This window comes from Bos javanicus, chromosome 29 (assembly GCF_032452875.1).
Source record: "Bos javanicus breed banteng chromosome 29, ARS-OSU_banteng_1.0, whole genome shotgun sequence".
Lineage (NCBI taxonomy): Eukaryota > Metazoa > Chordata > Mammalia > Artiodactyla > Bovidae > Bos > Bos javanicus.
Window position 1 is genome coordinate 24,366,876 of NC_083896.1, and position 14,600 is coordinate 24,381,475.

The 14,600-nt window shown below is 38.5% G+C and overlaps 1 protein-coding gene across 2 annotated transcripts in view; it reads right to left on the reverse strand.

Moving 5' to 3' along the window:
* Positions 1 to 14,600, reverse strand: part of NELL1 (neural EGFL like 1) — a 1,051,740-nt gene that overhangs the window by 879,930 nt on the left and 157,210 nt on the right. The window lies entirely within an intron of this gene.

Sequence of the window (14,600 nt, forward strand, 5' to 3'; positions counted from 1 at the left end):
AGTGAACAATTGCTACATAACCAATAAGGAAGGAACGTTTGAAGCTACTCGCATTATGTGTTAATATTTCCAAGTGTCATGGAATGAAACACGTGATTGACCTTTTCTTTTGGCAGATTGTTACCTTCTTTTTCTAGATCTGTGAAAAACTCAGCACCTCCTCTGCAGTCGGCACACTGGCCATAAAAGGCAGCAGGCAACGTTGGGACAGTCCTCAGTCACACACCAGGGCTGGCACTTTCATGGGGGCAGAACTATGCAGGTTCCTATGTGTCCCTTCTGAAATGTGTCACCGTGACCATCATCACCACAGGGTCCAATGTGACTGCCAGGCACTGGGCCTCTGACATATACTGCCTAATCCATCACTCACAAAAGCCTTGAAGACTGATACGATACCTTCTGAGGATCTTTAAAAAAAAAAAAAAAACACTGAGATTCTGGAATTAAGTAACATACCCAAGCCAGATTTTAAACTCAGAGCTAGATGTGACATTCCATGTACTATCCACCAGTGAGGCCTCATCTCAGAGGCACAGAGACAAGGTGGTAAAGATGGCCTCAACTGGCACTGTCTCCCAGCAGCTTATCCGCACAGGCAGTTCAAGAACTGCTTGCCTAAATAGGTAACCAGGTTCAATCTCAAGATGTGGAAGGACCTACTGCTTCTGCTCTAATCCACTGAGTTGGCCTGACCCCACCAGCCCAAGCACATTTAATCCAGAACATAAAATGCATCCTCCATGAGCACTGAGATGAATAGATCATGAATCTCAGCTTCTACTATCCATGACTTCCAAATCTCATATAAGAAAACAAATATACATTTCTTGCTCATCATTCACAGAGATCTTCCCAAGATCACACTGCAGGAAAAGCGAAGTCAAGACCAGCCTCTGACCCACCTCACGTGGACTATACAAAGAATTAGGCTCAAGATCATAAATAGAAAATGTTACATATACTATTGCAGCCATCTCCTGGGCCCAGGTACATACTTACTACTAGTAATATAATATATATATATACTTTTAAGACTGTTAAGGAGGAAATCCCTTAACATACAAGACATTCATTTTAAGAGAATTCTCCAATTTTTTTCTAAGCACCCAGAATACTGGAAGAATCAAACAATCAGAGGACTTAAAAGGTCAGGAAAATCTTAGAGATTATCAGGTCATTCGTTAATTTACTCAGTGTGTCAGGGCTGAACACATATTGAAAAGCTAAGATAGGATTTAAAATACAGACCTGTTCTAAGATTTCAGAAAATAGTGGGAAAAGAAAAGTATGCCCCTCCTCTCAAAAAAGCTAGAAATTGGTGAATGGGAAACAAAGGAAAGTCGAAGCTATCATTTCATGATTAAATATGGCATTCTAGAAATGGGCTTTCATAAATATCTCATTTAATTTCTTCAAGCTGAGCACTACTATCACTATTTTACAGATGAGTTCACAGATGATCAGATATTAAAATACCTTGTCCGAGACCACACAGCTCCAGTACAGAAAAGCAGCATAACTTGGTACTTAAGACCTTACCAAGATTAACACATAAAAAGAACTCTTTAAATCACTTTACTTGGACCAACAAGCTACTCCTAGGGGAAGGAACATGACCTTTAAAGGACCTCAATCAATGACAATCAAAAATATTCACGATAACTTGGATCATAATAAACAAAGAAAAAATGAGGCATATATATTTAACCAGGTCTAATCATCATTGCCTCATTGAGCAACTGCTCAGTGTATTATAAACATATCTTTTAAAGATCATTTTGCAGTGAATTGAAGTAAGTGGGTACCTCGAGGTAATCACAAACATACAGTTAAAACAAATGTGCACTAATATTACGCAAATGGTTACTTGTGTCTTGGGACATCTGACAGCACCGTGCATATATACAAAAATTGCTGTATCTCAAACAACCCAGATGAAAGTCAAGATGCTATGTTTAAAAAAGAAAAAAAAATTGTTAGAGTTCAAGACCATTTACACATGACAGTAATTCCCCAGCATTTCAAGCCTGCAGACAAGGCCAAATCTTGTGACCTAAGAATGCTCTTATGCTATTAAAAGGGGGAAATGAAATTTATTAATAGATAACTGCAAAAGTGGTTCTAGAGATGACAAAGAAATCAGATAGCTAAGTGATACCTGGCTAAAACTGCTTCATGAATACTGAGAAGAGAAAAGGGCAGAACTTGCAGGCAGTAATCCTCTGCTAATACTGATGTGAGGCTTAGTCCTGAAAGGAGCATGGAGGAGGCAGTCATTTGGCCTGAGAGCACCTGACATTAGCCTACAGCGCAGACTGTAGATTTGTAGTAGAGCCTGCTTCTCCGGTGGCTCAGAGATGATAAAGAATCTGCCTGCGGTGCGGGAGACCTGGTTCAAAACCTGGGTCGGGAAGATCCCCTGGAGAAGGGAATGGCTACCCACTCCAGTATTCTTGCCTGGAAAATCCCATGCACAGAGGAGCCTGGTGGGCTACAGTGCATGGGGTTGCAAAGAGTTAGACACAACTAAGCGACTAACACACACACTTGTTACTCAAGTATGGTCCACTGACCTGCAGCATCATCATCTATGGTAATTCAGATTATGCGGCCCCAACCAAGACCCACTTGAATCAGAATTTACACTTTAATAAGACTCACAGATGATTCACGCACACATTGAAAGTTAAGCAGCACCATGGTTAAGTACACCAGGTGTTGCTTTATGCCCCGGGCAACTAATCATGGTCAAGAAGCAGAAGTCTGATGCTACGAGCAAGTGAATAAGAACCATGTGGTGCTTTCAGGGGAAGAGAGGATGCTGGAAGCAACAGTGAGTCAGTGTTCCGCGGACTCTCACCACTATCAGTCCTCTCTTAAGCCCTCAAGTGCTTTTGGGTCTTCCTAGGAATTTGTGGGAAGGACCAGCTGTATAGGTGATAAAGTCACCAGTCAGATTTTGTCAGCAGCATTTCTCCCCTTAGCCTGGCACCTCAGCCAAGTGTTCTGCTCCAGTGAACTGTCCTGGCTCCCAGAAAAACTTGTTCATCCTTCAAATATTTGAAAACAGCAATGATATTCACTACAAAGCTTTCTCTTTTACACCAAGCATTCCCAGTTCAATCCTTTATACTTTTGCTCCCATCCAAAATAAAAGGCCTTCCTGGTCAAAGATGGGGTCACACCGTTCTTTTAAGATTCTTCCCCAACTTGGTCACCAGGCTTCGGGTATGGTAAAACGGATCAGCTTCCCCCATAAAGATAGCACCCAGGAATAAAAATGTGCACTGTGCACAGCTGAGTGCCTCCTAACATTGACACTGACTTCCAGATACCTAACACAGCAAGTCCTTGGACTCAAAATTATTTTGAATCAAGTATTTTGACTCAAAATAACTATGAGGGTGAATCTTCCCTACCCTATATTTACATAGCTCGATTTTCTTCAACCTAAGTTCTTGCTTAAGTGCTAGGCTCTAGCCATAAACAGTGTGAATAATTCTTCAAAGCCTACCCTTAAGGGTTAGCAACAACCAATTACTATGAACTGAATTCAAATCTCACAAAACTGCCCGATCCCATGTTAGACTCATAAATAAAAGTCAGGAACAATAATTCCAAATAACATAGATAGGTTAAGATCAACCAATTATTTTCATTAAAATATTTGTCATTTTCCCAGTAACTTAAACCAGGGAACCCATTTCTTCAGAATATTAGGCAGACCAACAGGATAACTACATACCCTCAAAATGGTGAAGTGGTTATTGCTGGATGAGTGTGTTTTTTCCACACACTAGGATGAAAACAGCAGGGTTAATTTTTAAATGGTTCCAGCACTAAATCAATAGTAAAGACAAAAAGCTTTCAGGAAAAAGTCTTTTTTCCAGCAGCCACAAAGATGTATATTGACTGTTTGGAGAAATAACTCACACCCCAAAGAGCTCCAGAGTGAGTGCAGTACCAGCTTCCGCCCTATGGCCTCCATGTGCCCCTGAACCAACAAGTGCCTCTCAGAAGTCTCAGTGGGGAGGTCAAGGCAAAAATGGATGTGAGAAACAAGGCCACTCCATCCAATGTGTATCCCTGGCAGGACTATTGGCAGGAAAGGAGAAAAACCAGATAAGCCACTATCTTCTTTCTGTAATGGAAACAAATCATCACAGGTATAGAGAACACCTGGGCAGACCATTCTCCAAATCCTAAAAAATGCCAAAGAAGATTAAAAGAAACAAGTTTCCTAGCAATTTCCTAGCAATATCCTAGCATAATGCCTACAATGCCTAGGAAAAACATCTACTTCTGCTTTATTGACTATGCCAAAGACTGTATACCAAAGACTGTGTGGATCAAACAAACTCTGGAAAATTCTTAAAGAGATGAGAATACCAGACCACCTGACCTGCCTCCTGAGAAATCTGGATGCAGGTCTAGAAGCAATAGTTAGAACTGGACATGGAACAACAGACTGGTTTCAAATAGGAAAAGGAGTACGTCAAGGCTGTATATTGTCACCCTGCTTATTTAACTTATATGCACAGTACATCATGAGAAACGCTGGGATGGATGAAGCACAAGCTGGAATCAAGATTGCTGGGAGAAATATCAATAACCTCAGATATGCAGATGACACCACCCTTATGGCAGAAAGCAAAGAAGAACTAAACAGCCTCTTGATGAAAGTGAAAAAAGAGTGAAAAACTTGGCTTAAAACTCAACATTCAGAAAACTAAGATCATGGCAACTGGTCCCATCACTTCATGGCAAATAGACAGGGAAGCAATGAAACAGTGACAGACTTTATTTTTTTGAGGCTCCAAAATCACTGCAGATGGTGATTGCAGCCATGAAATTAAAAGACACTTGCTCCTTGGAAGAAAAGTTATGACCAACCTAGACAGCATATTCAAAAGCAGAGACATTACTTTGCCAACAAAGATCTGTCTAGTCAAAGCTATGGTTTTTCCAGTAGTCATGTATGGATGTGAGAATTGGACTATAAAGAAAACTGAGTGCTGGAGAATTGATGCTTTTGAACTGTGGTGTTGGAGAAGACTCTTGAGAGTCCCTTGGACTGCAAGGAGATACAACCAGTCCATCCTAAAGGAAATAAGTCCTGAATATTCATTGGAAGGACTGGTGCTGAAGCTCCAATACTTTGGCCACCTTGAGTCAGTCAAGAACTGATTCATTGGAAGAGATCCTGATGCTGGGAAAGATTGAAGGCAGGAGAAGGGGATGACAGGGGATTAGATGGTTGAATGGCATCACCAGCTCAGTGGACATGAGTTTGAGAAAACTCCAGGAGGTGGTGATGGACAGGGAGGCCTGGCATGCTGCAGTCCATGGGGTCACAAAGAGTCAGACAGAACTGAGTGATCGAACTGAACTGAGGAAAGGTTAATTCTACCTTTAACAATATAGCTAACATTTATTTGGTAATAGCCAAGCAATACCACTCTTGGGCATATACCCAGAAAAGATGAAAACTCTAATTTGAAAAGATAAATGCACCCCAATGTTCATAGCAGCAAAATTTATAATAGCCAAGGAATGGAAGCAACCTGAATGTCCATTGGCAGATGAAGAGGACATGGTATATATACACAACAGAATATTACTCAGATATAAAGAATTAAATAATGCCATTTGCAGCAACAAGGATACACCTAGAGATTATCATAAGTGAAGTCAGATGGAGATTGACAAATATCATATGATATCATGTATATATGGAATCTAAAGATGATGCAAATAAACTTATTAACAAAACAGAAACAGACTTGGTCATAAAAGGCAGTCATATGGTTATCAAAGATGAAAGTAGGGAGAAGGATACATTAGATATACACTACTACATACAAAACAGATAAGCAATAATGAACGACTGTATAGCACAGGGAACTAAATTCATTACCTTGTAATAACTTATAATAGCTAAGATTGTGAAAACTAGATTTATTTATGTGAAACTGAATCACTGTGCTGTATATCTGAAACTAATACAACATTGCAAATCAACTATAGGTCTATTAAATTAAAAGAAAATAGTAACAGCCAATATGTATGATGCTTACTGCCAGGAAATGACTGTAGGCCTTTATATTTCATATCAAAATAATCCCTACCACATCCTAGGATATATTTATCTATTTATTATTTGCTTTAACAGACACTTCCACAGCACTATGTGCCAGGCACTATTCCACAAGTATTTACTCATTTAATCTTCACTAAAACCTCAAATATTACCAGTTATTACCATCCCAGTTTTATAGAGGATGGAACCAAAATAAAGATTAAATAACTTTTCCAAAGCTACAGAGCTAGGTAACAGCAGAACTAGGATCCACATGGGAATAACCTAGCTCCAGGGTTCCTGCTTTATGCAGCCTCCTAAGTCCATGCTTTTAACCACTATCTCATTTTAAAAAAATAAATTTAAGATTTGGGGATGGAAAAAGGTATTCCATGCAAATGGAGATCAACTGAAAGCTAGAGCAGCTATATTCATGTATCAGACAAAACAGACTTTAAAATAAAAACTGTTATAAAAGACAAAGAAAGATACTACATAAGAAGATATAACAATTATAAATATATATGCACCCAACATAGAAGCAACTCAATACAGAAGGCAAATAAGGGAGAAATCAACAGAAACACAGTAGTAGGGGGGGACTCTAATACCCTACTTTCCTCAATGGACAGATCATCTGGACAGAAGATCAGCAAGGAAACACAGGCCTTAAATTACACATTAGCCTTAATTGACATTTATAGACTATTCCATTCAAAAGCAGAATACACATTCTTCTCATACGCACATAGAACATTCTCCAGGACTGACTGCAAAGTAAGCCTCTGTAAATCTAAAACTGAAATCATATCAAGCATCTTTTCTGATCATAAAACTATGAGATTAGAAATAAACTATAATGGGGGAAAAAAAGTGGCTTCCCAGATGGCACAGTGGCAAAGAATCCCCCTTCCAGTGCAGGAGACATAAGTTCTATCCCTTGACCAGGAAAATCCCTGGAGAAAGAGATGGCAACCCACTCCAGTATTCTTGCTTTAAAAATTCCATGAACAGAGGAGCCTGGTGGGCTACAGTCTATAGGATGGCAAAGTCGGACACAACTGAGCATGCACACACAGAGGAAAAAAAAACTAAAATACACACACACAAACATGTGCGAGCTAAACAAAATGTTTTTTAACAACCAATGGGTCACTGAAGGAATTGAAGAAGAAATTTAAAAATACCTATGAGACAAATGAAAACAAAAATAGAATGATCCAAAACCTATAAGATGGAGCAAAAGCGATTCTAAGAAGGACATTTATAGCAATACAATCTTATCTTAGGTAACAAGAAAAACCTCAACTAAACACCCTAAACTTAACACCTAGAACAACTGAAGAAAGAAAAACAAGCAAAACCTAAAGTTAGTAAAAGGAAAGAAATCATAAAGATCAGAGCAGAAATAAATGAAATTGAGATGAAGAAAACAATAGCAAAGATCAATGAAACTAAAAGCTCTTTCTTAAAAAACATAAAATTGATAAAACTTTAGCCAGACTCACCAAAAAAAGGGAGAGGACTCAAATCATTATAATTAGAAATGAAAAAAGAAAAGCTACAACTGATACCACAGAAATATAAAGAATCATAAGAGACTATTACAAGCAACTGTATACCAATAAAACAGACAACCTGGAAGAAATGGACAAATTCTTAGAAAGGTACAATCTCCCAAGAGTGAACCAAGAAGAAATTGAAAACATAAACAGACCAATCCCAAGTAATGAAATTGAAACTGTGATTAAAAAACTCAACAAAAGTCCATGACAGATGGCATCACAGATGAATTCTATCAAATATTTAGAGAATAGCTAACATCTATTCTTCTGAAACTGTTCCCAAAAAATTGCAGAAGACAGAAAACTGCCAAATTCACTTTATGAGGCTGCCATCACCTTGATATCAAAACCAAACAAAGACACACAAAAAAAAAAAAGAAAAGAAAATTATAGGCCAGTACCACTGATGAACATAGACACAAAAATCCTCAACAAAATACAGCAATCTGAATACAAAAATAGATTAAAAGGACCATATTGGATCATGATCAAGTGGGATTTATTGCAAAGATGCAGGATTTTTCAATATCTACAAAATAATGTGATACACCACATCAACAAATCAAATAAAAACCATGTGATCACATCAATAGATGCAGAAAGTTTGACAAAATTATGATAAAGACTCTCCAGAAAATGGAAATAGAAGAAATATATCTCAACATAATAAAGGTCATATGTGACAGACCAATATCTAGCATCATACTCAGTGGTGAAAATCTGTAAGCATTTCCTCTAAGATAAGGAACAAGACAACAGTGTCCACTCTCACCACTTTTATTCAACAGTTTTATAGAAGTCCTAGCCACAGCAATCAGAGAATAAAAACGAATAAAAAGAATCTGAATGAGACAAGAAGTTAAACTGTCATTATTTGGAAATGACATGATACTATACATAGAAAATCCTAAAGACACTACCAGAAAACTACTAGAACTTATCAATGAATTGTTACTTGCAGAAAGCTGAGAGTAACAAAGGATTCCCAAGTAGCTCAAATGGTAAAAGAGTCTTCCCACAATGCAGGCAAAGTAACAAAATTAATTCACAGAAATCTGTAATGTTTTGTAGAGTTGTAAGTTACAAAATTAATACAAAGAAATCTGTTGCATTTTTATATAATGAACAAAAAGTATCAGAAAAGAACTCAAGAAACAATCCCATTTACCTTCATATCAAAAAGAATACCTAGAAACAAACCTTCCTAAAGAAATAAAAGACCTGTATTTCAGAAATTATAAGACACTGATGAAAGAAATCAAAGAAGAATCAATATTGCTAAAATAGTTACACTAACCAAGGCAAGCTACAGATTGAATGCAATCCCTATCAATTACCAAAGGCATTTTTCACAGAACTAGAAGAAAAAAATTTACAATTTGTATGGAGACACAAAAGACACCAAATAGTCAAAACTATCTTGTGAAAGAAAAATGGAGTTGGAGGAATCAGGTGCCCTGATTTCAGACTATATGACAAAGCTATAGTCATCAAAACAGTATGGTACTGGAACAAAAACAGGCATATAGATGAATGTAACCACCCTTATGGCAGAAAGTGAAGAGGAACTAAAAAGCCTCTTGATGAAAGTGAAAGAGGTGAGTGAAAAATTTGGCTTAAAGCTCAACATTCAGAAAACGAAGATCATGGCATCCGGTCCCATTACTTCATGGGAAATAGATGGGGAAACAGTGGAAACAGTGTCAGACTTTATTTTAGGGGGCTCCAAAATCACTGCAGATGGTGACTGCAGCCATGAAATTAAAAGACGCTTACTCCTTGGAAGAAAAGTTATAACCAACCTAGACAGCATATTCAAAAGCAGAGACATTACTTTGCCAACAAAGGTCTGTCTAGTCAAGGCTATGGTTTTTCCAGTAGTCATGTATGGATGTGAGAGTTGGACTGTGAAGAAAGCTGAGCGCTGAATAACTTATGCTTTTGAACTGTGGTGTTGGAGAAGATTCCTGAGAGTCCCTTGGACTGAAAAGAGATCCAACCAGTCCATTCTAAAGGAGATCAGTCCTGGGTGTTCTTTGGAAGGAATGATGCTAAAGCTGAAACTCCAGTACTTTGGCCACCTCATGCAAAGGGTTGACTCATTGGAAAAGACTCTGATGTTGGGAGGGATTGGGGGCAGGAAGAGAAGGGGATGACAGAGGATGAGATGGCTGGATGGCATCACCGACTCGATGGATGTGAGTTTGAGTGAACTCCAGGAGTTGGTGATGGACAGGGAGCCCTGGCGTGCTGCGATTCATGGGGTCGCAAAGAGTTGGACACAACTGAGTGACTGAACTGAACAGGATAGAAAACCTGGAAATAAACTCATGCACCTATCATCAATTAATTTATGATGGAGGAGGCAAGACTATACAATGGAGGAAAGACAGTCTCTTCAATAAATAGTGTTGATAAAATTGGACTGCTACATATAAAAACTGAAAATAGAACATTCTTTAAAACCACACACACACACACACACACACATACACACACACACACGCGGATTAAAGACCTAAATGTGAAATCTGACACTACAAAATTCTTAAAGGAAAACATAGGCAGTCTATGTTTTCTATGTCATGAACACTCTACATGAATCACAGCAATATCTTTTTTGATCCATCTCCCAGAGTAACAGAAATAAAAACAAAAGCCTTTGCAAAGCAAAGGATACCATAAGCAAAATGAAGATAACCTAGAGAACGAGAGAGAATTTTTGCAAATGATATGACTGACAGGGATAAGTCTCCAAAATTTACAAACAGCTCATGCATCTTAATATCATCAAAACAAACAACCCAATCAAAAATGAGCAGAAGACCTAAATAGACATTCTCCAAAGATGACATACAGATGGCCTAGAGGCATATGAAAAGATGTTCCACATTGCTAATTATTAGAGAAATGCAAATCAAAACTACAATGAGATATCACCTCAGACCACTCAGAATGGCTATCATCAAAAAATCAATATATAAATAATGCTTGAGAGGGTGTAGAAAGAAGGAAACCCTCCTACACTGTTGGTGGGAATGAAAATTGGTACAGCCACTGGGGACAACTGGATGGAGGTTCCTTAAACAAACTAAAACAGAGATACCATAAAACCTGCAATCCCACTCTTGGGTATGTACCTGGAGAAAAATATGGTCCAAAAGGATATATGCACCCTGATGTTCACTGCAGCACTGTTTACAATAGCCAAGACATGGAAGCAACCTAAATGTTCATCAACAGAAGAATGTATAAAGAAATCAGAGAAACTAAGTAATGAATCTCATTCACCATTGCAACAAAAACAACAAAATATATCTAGGAATAAACCTACCTAAGGAGATGCAGAGATATTCCATATTCCTGGATTGGAAGAATCAATATTGTGAAAATGACTGTACTACCAAATGCAGTCAACAGATTCAATGTGATCCCAATGAAATCACCAATGGCATTTTTCACAGAACTAGAACAAAACATTTCACAATTCATATGGAGACACAAAAGATCCTGAATAACCAAAGCAGTCTTGAGAAAGAAGAGTAGAGCTGGAGGAATCAACCTTCCTGACTTCAGATTATACTACAAAGCTACAATCATCAAGACAGTATGGTACTGGCACAAACACAGAAAAATAGACCAATGGAATAAAATATAGAGAGCCCAACTATAAACTCACACACCTATGGGCACCTTATTTTTGACAAAGGGGCAAGAATATACAATGGGGCAAAAATAGCCTCTTCAATAAGTGGTGCCAGGAAAACTGGACAGCTACATGCAAAAGAACGAAGTTAGAACACTTCCTAATGCTATACACAAAGATAAAATCAAACTGGATTAAAGACCTAAACGTAGGACCAGTAACTATACAACTCTTAGAGGAAAACATAGGCAAAACACTCAATGAAATAAATCAAAGCAAGATCTCTATGACCCACCTTTTAGAGTAATGGAAATAAAAACAAACAAACAAAAAAAAAAACCAAATAGGACCTAATTAAACTTAAAAGCTTTTGCACAGCAAAGGAAACTACAAACAAGGTGGAAGGAGAACCCTCAGAATGGGAGAAAATAACAGCAAAAGAAACAACCGACAAAGAATTAATTTCCAAAATATACAAGCAGCTCATACAACTCAGTATCAGAAAAACAACCCAATCAAAAAGCGGGAAAATGCCCTAAACAGACATTTCTCCAAAGAAGATATACGGATGGCTAACAAACGCATGAAAAGATGCTCAACATCATTCATTATTAGAGAAATGCAAGTCAAAACTACAACAAGATACCACCTCACACCAGTCAGAATGGCCATCATCAAAAACTCTACAAATAATAAATGCTGGAGAGGGTGTGGAGAAAAGGGAATCCTCTTACACTGTTGGTGGGAATGTAAATTGATACAGCCACTATGGAAGATGGTATGGAGATTTCTTTAAAAACTAGGAATAAAACCACCATATAACCCAGCAGTCCCACCACTAGGCATATACCCTGAGGAAACCAAAATTGAAAAAGGCACATGTACCCCAGTATTCACTGTAGTACTCTTTACAATAGCTAGAACATGGAAGCCACCTAGATGTCCACTGACAGACGGAAATATCCATTGACGTGGATAAAGAAGCTGTGGTACATACATACAATGGAATATTACTCAGCCATAAAAAAGGAGTGCATTGAGTCACTTCTAATGAGGTGGACAAACCTAGAGCCTATCATACAGAGTGAAGTAAGTCGGAAAGAGAAAGATAAATATCATATGCTAACACATATGTATGGAATCTAGAAGAATGGTATTAATGAATTTATTTGCAGGACAACAGTGGAAAAACAGACATATGAGAACAGACTTATGGACAGAGGGGGAAGAGAAAACAGAGAGGATGAGATGTACCGAGACAGTAACATGGAATGGGAATTTGCTGTCTGACTTGGGGAACTCAATCAGGGACTCTGTGACAATCTGGAGAGGTGGGATAGGGAGGCAGATGAGAGGGAGGTTGAGGAGGGAGGGGACATGGGTGTACCTATGGCTGAGTCTTGCTGATGTTTCACAGAATACAACAAAATTCTGTAAAGCAATTAACCTTCAATTAAACATAATTTTTTAAAAAAAATGTGGTTCATATACAATGGAGTATTATTTAGCCATTAAAAAGAATAGAATAATGCCATTTTCAGCAACATGGATGGATCTAGAGAGTGTCATACTGAAGGAAGTAAGTCAGACAAAGAAGGAGAAGTATCATATGACATTCCTTATATGTGGAATCTAAAAATAAATTGCACAAATGAACGAACTTGTAAAGCAGAAAAACATTCACAGACTTAGAGAATAAACTTATTGGTGCCAGAGGGGAGGGAGGGGGAAAGGAATAATTGGAGAGTTTGGGATGGACATGTACACACTGCTGCATTTAAAATGGATAACCAACAAAGACCTACTGCACAGCACATGCAATTGTGTTCAATGTTATGTGGCAGCCTGCATGGGAGGGGAGTTTGGGGGAGAATGAATACATGTGTATATATATTAATATATGGCTGAATCTCTTTGCTGTTCACCTGAAATTATAACATGCTCAAAATTCTCCAAGCCAGGCTTCAGCAATATGTGAACCATGAACTTCCAGATGTTTAAACTGCTTTTAGAAAAGGCAGAGGAACCAGAGATCAAACTGCCAACATCCGCTGGATCATGGAAAAAGGAAGAGAGTTCCAGAAAAACATCTACTTCTGCTTTATTGACTATGCCAAAGCCTTTGACTGTGTGGATCATGATAAACTGTGGAAAATTCTGAAAGAGATGGGAATACCAGACCACCTGACCTGCCTCTTGAGAAATCTATATGCAGGTCAGGAAGCAACAGTTAGAACTGGACATGGAACAACAGACTGGTTCCAAATTGGGAAAGGAGTATGTCAAGGCTGTATATTGTCACCCTGCTTATTTAACTTCTATGCAGTGTACATCATGAGAAATGCTGGGCTGGAAGAAGCACAAGCTGGAATCAAGATTGCCGGGAGAAATATCAATAACCTCAGATATGCAAATGACACCACCCTTATGGCAGAAAGTGAAAAGGAACTAAAAAACCTCTTGATGAAAGTGAAAGAGGAGAGTGAAAAGTTGGCTTAAAGCTCAACATTCAGAAAATGAAGATCATGGCATCCGGTCCCATCACTTCATGGGAAATAGATGGGGAAACGGTGGAAACAGTGTCAGACTTTATTTTTGGGGGCTCCAAAATCACTGCAGATGGTGACTGCAGCCAAGAAATTAAAAGACACTTACTCCTTAGAAGAAAAGTTATGACCAACCTAGATAGCATATTCAAAAGCAGAGACATTACTTTGCCAACAAAGGTCCGTCTAGTCCAGGCTATGATTTTTCCAGTAGTCATGTATGGATGTGAGAGTTGGACTGTGAAGAAAGCTGAGCACTGAAGAATTGATGCTTTTGAACTGTGGTGTTGGAGAAGACTCTTGAGAGTCCCTTGGACTGCAAGGAGATCCAACCAGTCCATTCTGAAGGAGATCAGTCCTGGGATTTCTTTGCAAAGACTGATGCTAAAGCTGAAACTCCAGTACTTTGGCCACCTCATGCGAAGAGTTGACTCATTGGAAAAGACCCTGATGCTGGGAGGGATTGGGGGCAGGAGGAGAAGGGGACGACAGAGGATGAGATGGCTGGATGCCATCACCGACTCCATGGACGTGAGTCTGAGTGAACTCCCGGAGTTGGTGATGGACAGGGAGGCCTAGCGTGCTGCAATTCATGGAGTCTCAAAGAGTCGGACACGACTGAGTGACTGAACTGAACTGAACTGGCTATCCTCTGATATAAAATAAAAAGTTTAAAAAATAAAAAAATAATAAAATTTTTTAAATAGTCTTAAACCACTGAACTAAATAATCTGTTAATAATCTCAGGTCTAAATTCGTAC